This window comes from Phragmites australis, chromosome 2 (assembly GCF_958298935.1).
Source record: "Phragmites australis chromosome 2, lpPhrAust1.1, whole genome shotgun sequence".
Lineage (NCBI taxonomy): Eukaryota > Viridiplantae > Streptophyta > Magnoliopsida > Poales > Poaceae > Phragmites > Phragmites australis.
The window spans coordinates 37,220,239-37,226,238 of NC_084922.1; positions in this window are offsets into that span (position 1 = coordinate 37,220,239).

Sequence of the window (6,000 nt, forward strand, 5' to 3'; positions counted from 1 at the left end):
AGGGTTGGTTAGTGTCAGATAGCGTTGGTTAGCACCTAGTACTTAGATTGGCTCAATATTTACTTGCTGTTGGAATTTGTGGAGTGCTAATAGGATGATATATGTTGTTTTGCAGTAATCGATGATGGATAGAGATGCGGTGTGGCAGCATGGGGACAATTTAGCCACGGGGTTTAGGTGCAATAAGGAAAAGAAAGGCGGTGGTGCCACAAAGTTGAAAGAATATTTATCAGGGTGCGTATCGAATGTTATACATTATGATATGGTGCATCCAGATGTGCAAGGAGTAGATAATATGATTAAACAAAATATAGCAAATCTCATGCCATATTTGTTTCTATTTTTCTTGAATGTTTTGTTATTTTTATGATTTTTAATGATTTTCCTTGAACTTCATGGAAATTCAAATAATTCGTTTGATAACCGGCAAAATTTGATCGGATATCACCAAAAGTGCTCAAATTTGACTAGTTTGGTTATCGTAAAAATCATTCGATAAATCGCATAAACCGATCGGTTACCGATCCAATTCGCTCGGTAACCGACAGGTTTTGGCACCGATTTGCAAATTTGACCAACTGAATTGGTACAAATTTTCACCGAATTTCGAGCGGTTATTGCGATAACTGTGGTTTTTCGGTAACTGCTCAGCCTCGGTTTTCGTGCGCTAAACGAATTTGTAAACCTTGGCACTCCCTTGCTTTCACCGCATCGCCAGCCGTAGCAAAAAAAAAACTCAAAAATTAATCTCTCTATGTCCCACATAATCAAGGCCCCCTCCGCCGGCCGTTGGTGGCACTAGGGACTAGGCCACGGGAGTCAACGCCATGGGGATCTCACGGCAGTCGACAACATCGTGCGGACAAGGCAGGAGGAGATGGGGATGGAGAAGGCTGAGGGTGTTGTTGTGTGGACGAACCTAGTGGAGTCCTTTACCCAAGTCATGGTGGAGCAGCCCTTGCTTCCAGGGTTTCAAAATTCGACGGTTACCGAGCGAAATTTGCAGTCACCGACCTTACCGTTACGAATCGATAATGAAATGCGAACGGTTATCAAATTTGAATTCAAAAAATTCAAATTAGATTTGAAAAAAAAAATTAAAAAAATCCATAAAAAAACTAGAGGCAATTCTAAGACTATATATAAAAAAAATTTAAAAAAATAACATTTGCATTGAGAAATATGTGCTCAAGTACTGAAACATTGGAAAAAGACCGAAAAAAGAAAAAGGCCGAAACGGGCCGAATGCACAGTGCAAACGGCCCATTTTGGCCCAACTCAATGGGATAAGACTGCCTGGCTCCATGGCTCCGCCGCGTGCTCATCCCCGTGTTCATCACTTCGGCCACATCAAAAACTTCACCTCCACCGTGAGCTCTGCCAGATCCACCGAGTAGATGAAGCAATCCGGAGGAGAAAGGTCAGAAATCGATAGGGAGAAGGCGGTTACCCAACCCATTTGAGCGGTAACCGAGCACATCGCAACGGTAATCGAGGCTTTACGAGCGATAAGTCGCTAAATCGAAGCGATATCTTGTTTAAATATGTTGGTTACCGCTAGTATGAGCTCGGCAGTGCAGTTCGGCGTCGATGCGGTCGATTTTTTGTGCGATTCGCTCGGTTATCGGTAGGATTCGCTCGGTTACCGAGCTTGGTTAGGGTTAGTTCAAAGTGGTTAGTGTTAGTTAGGGTCCGTTTTTATGTTGTTATGGTTGGTTAGTGTCCAATAGTGTTAGTGAGCACCTAGTACTTAGATTGGTTCGATGTTTACTTGCTGTTGGAATTTGTTGAGTGTTAATAGGATGATATATGTTATTTTGCAGTAATTGATGACATATAGAGATGTTGTGTTGCAGCACAAGGACAATTTGGTCCCGGGGTTTAGGTGCAATTGCCGCAATAAGGAAAAGAAATGCGATGGTGCCACAAGGTTGAAAGAACATTTGGCAGGGCCGTCCGAATATTATACATTGTGATAGGATGCATCTAGATGTGCAAGGAGTAGATAGTATGATTAAACAAAATATAGCAAATCTCATGCCATATTTGTTTCTATTTTTCCTAAATTTTGTTATTTTTATGGATTTTTTTTGTGATTTTCCTTGAACTTCATTGTCGGTGATATAGGATCCGAGGGTTCCCGAGTCCCGAGGTCAGGACAGCACGGTACCACATGGCGCCTTCCGTCAGGGACTACCTCCCCGAGGACTAGAGGGAAGCACGGTCCGGGAATGGGTGCTCGGGGTCAGGAACAGTTGGTCCCCGAGCACCCAAAGAGCCCCGAGTACCCGGCAAGCCCCATGCCAGTGGACCCCGCAGGGACTCCACGATGAGGTGTCGGTCGGTGGGAGGCCCCATGCCGTATTTAATGGGGAGCGTGGATGGTCACATCCAACCACTCTCCCCCACGCCTGTCGTTCTGAATACGTCAGTCACTGCCGTCGCCTGGCAGGAAGACGTGGGCACAATTAATACGGCAAGTCCCATCGCATGTCCCCTCGCAGGGCCCATGAAGAAAGACGGCTTGATGATATCTCTGATGGGCTTGAGGCTTATCGCCCTGTTACATCAGACCGCGTTAGACCTACTCTGACCAAACGAGCATGAGAGAGTACTTAGAAGCTAGCCGGTGGGCGCCCCTGCGCCTGCTAAAGCTGGAACGTGAAGACCGATGGAACCTTCTGAGGGATGTATTTTCAACCCTCTGTAACATAAATTGTAGACCAATGATGATCACTTTTCATTTATTGTTTACGGGAACTTGTGCCCTCGTTCTGAGCACTTTCTGAAGGGCCTCCTCCCCCCGTTAGATAAAAAGGAGGGAGAACTTTGGGGGTAGGGCACTTGGAAAAAGAGACTAAAGGAGAGGAACATTGACAACATACTGGACACACAGGAGTAGGGTATTACGCCTCCGTGTGGCCCGAACCTGTCTAAATTCTTAGTGCATTCATTTCTACTAGCTGACGACGATCCATCCCGTCTAAGTCCCACTCGCATTAATCTCGCATACGAGGTAGTTCCAGGACCAGCCCCCTGGTCGAATCTCAAAGGGGGTCCCTCAGGATCTTTGCTCGCGGTGTTCATCCACCGACATTCATGGAAATTCAAATATTCATTCCATAAATGCCAAAATTCGATCAGTTATCGTCAAAAGCGCTTGAAGTTGACCAGTTCAGTTATCGTAAAAATCGTTCGATAAATCGTATAAACCGATCGGTTACCGGTCCAATTTGTTCAGTAACCGATAGATTTTGGCACCGATTTGCAAATTTGACCAACTGAATTTGTAGAAATTTTCACTGAATTTTGAGAGGTTATCACGATAACCGCAGTTTTTCAGTAACCGCTTGGCCTCAGTTTTTGTGCACCAAACGAATTTTTAAACCTTGTTTGCTGCCCTTCCTGATACCGCTTGGCCTGTTTGCGTGGTTTTTTTTAATGATGCGAGCTAGGCCATCTGCGTGGTCTTCCAGGAGACCAGTGGCTGATGCAGAACGGGGGAATCGAATTCCCGCTGGTCGGGATCCCACATTGGAGCCTAACCATCTGGCTCCTTGCCCGTCCACACGGTTTTTGCGTGGTTGTTGAAAGGTGGGTTCCCCTCGCCGCTGCCGTTTGGGTGTTCTTTAACTTAAATTGATTAATGGATGTGATGGATGTAGGATATGTCCAAATGAGCATGTCAGGCTAGCCATCACGGGCCTTGCTAGACCCGGTCCGACAGGTCCGATAAGGTTAACGGGTCGTGCTGTGCCAACCATCATGTCGGAGGCGTGGCTCACGGCACGGCCCGTCAGGCATTGTGTCGTGCTGTGTCGATCCAGGCACGATTGTAGCACACCGGGTCTTTAGCCAGCCCAAACTTGGTCAGCAAGCACGCACGACCCCGACGTCTCCTACCTCACGACATGTGATTCTTTTCCCCTTCGACATTGTGCTCAATCCAGCAAACCTAGCATCTAACCCGACGTGGATACGAGTGGAGGATCCTCTAGAAGGCTTTGGTCGAGTTCAAACGAGTTTCCCGAGTTGCTACGAGCCTTATCTCCATCAAAAGACCCATTTAAATGCACCAGGCATGGGAGGTAGCTTCCATGATTCGCGAGCTCGATCTCTAGCCCCGCCTGCTACGGACTATATAAGGAGACCCCCCGGACTCCCTCAAGCATCCCACGCATTTTCCTCCACTCGCTCGCACTGAGACATAGCCAGCCAAGGAGCTCGACGCACCACCAGAGCTGCCGCCCACCTTGCGTTGTCGTCGAGCCTCAGACCAGCCCATTTGGCCAACATTAGATGTAGCTCAATTTCTTTGAACCATTCAGCTTTTGAGATGGGCAATTGTTCTTTTCTTGATTATGAAGTCGTGATTTATCTAGTAATTACATGTATTTTCCCACTTTTTCTACCTTTGCTTTCTCCTGCTCAGCTGAAGCCTTATCTTTGTCCGCTTCAGCTTGAACTTTTGCAGCTTCAGCTTGAACAAGTGCAGCTGCAACCATTTTTTCAGCAGCAATCGACTTCCGTAACTTCTGCCCTAGCGGTCGACGAGGTTCAACATCTGCACCATCTGTTTCTTAGTTGAAGAAGTGTAATCACACTGATGCATTCAGTCTAGTTCTCTTGTGCATTTCTTCAATTGGGTAAGCTCTACCCCATTTGGGTTGTTTGTGCCCGTTGCTGGATAAATGCCCAATGGCCATGTGCATGTGAAATAATATTCTATTAGAGTATGATTTGTGGCGTCGATGCAAGTACAGGCTCCGATGCTTGCGTTTTTCTTCCAAGGCTCCAAGCATCGGCCTTTGCAGCGTTCTTCTCTCTCCTTTAAGCATCGGTTTTTAACACTGTAGCTGCTCTTAGTAGCCCTATTGCAGACTTCAGAGTTTAGATCATATCTATTGCAGACTTCAGAGTTCAGACCATATCGATTGATTATCGCTGGTTGCTGGTTACTCCGCAACTTCTTTCAGAAGCCACAGAATGATCAAATGATCAAGTAGGATCATCATGCAACCCGTTCCAAAGAAAATGTAGGTTACTGTGGCTTTAGATAAACATGCAAAACCTTCTGCCAGTAAGGCAAACGCGATCACGCGTGCAATGCCGTCATTGTCAAGTACTTTATGTAGGTAGAACCAAATTACTCTACACCTTAGCAGTCGCTGAATTTTCAGCATGAACTTCTTGGAAACGGACAATCTACCAGTGCTCCGTACAGACGAGAACGAACTCAGAGAATATCCAGCGATTCCGGACTCTAGCCACGAGCCCACGAGTTCTGTGCCCATAGCTTTCTACTATGGCAGCAATTCAACGGGCACAGTGCCGTGCAGGCATGCACTTCTGACGCTGATCATACACCTGTAGCGCTGTGCGATTTGGACGAGGCGACAAGGGGATAGCGCATAGGCGCATGGCCAGTGGTGCTCTGCACGCCACAGGCACTTCTATGACGGGTGATAGTACGGTTTGGATAAGGATATGAGCAGAGGTTAACATCGAAACGGTCGTTTAACCTTAAAAATTGCGCCAGAAATCCGTGATCTTTTTGGGAAAAAATAGAACTACACATTGCAAATAGGGCTTCTGCAGGTGCACAGTCGCATGAACGTTTCGGACAACTGATTATCAAGCACGAGAAGATCAGCTGGTTTTTATTCCCTTTTCCCCCAAATCATCATGTAGATTTTGTTGAATAATATAATGCCTTATAAAGAGCATATACCTTATTCCAACTATGTGAATAACATACCAAATAATAGAGCTAACTGTACACATGATTAAGCTGCTGAAAGAAAGAGAATAACGGCAGAAAATACCTCTAACATGTGTACCAACAATAGCTGAATATCAAAATAAAGTATATGAGTATGATCTGCACAGCATACTAATAGCAGGAAATAAAACATAAATACAGTGCTCTCAGAATTATGTAACAATTGGCCCCAAAACATGTGAGTCTTGCTCCCAAATTGTTCTTTCCTCAATATCATA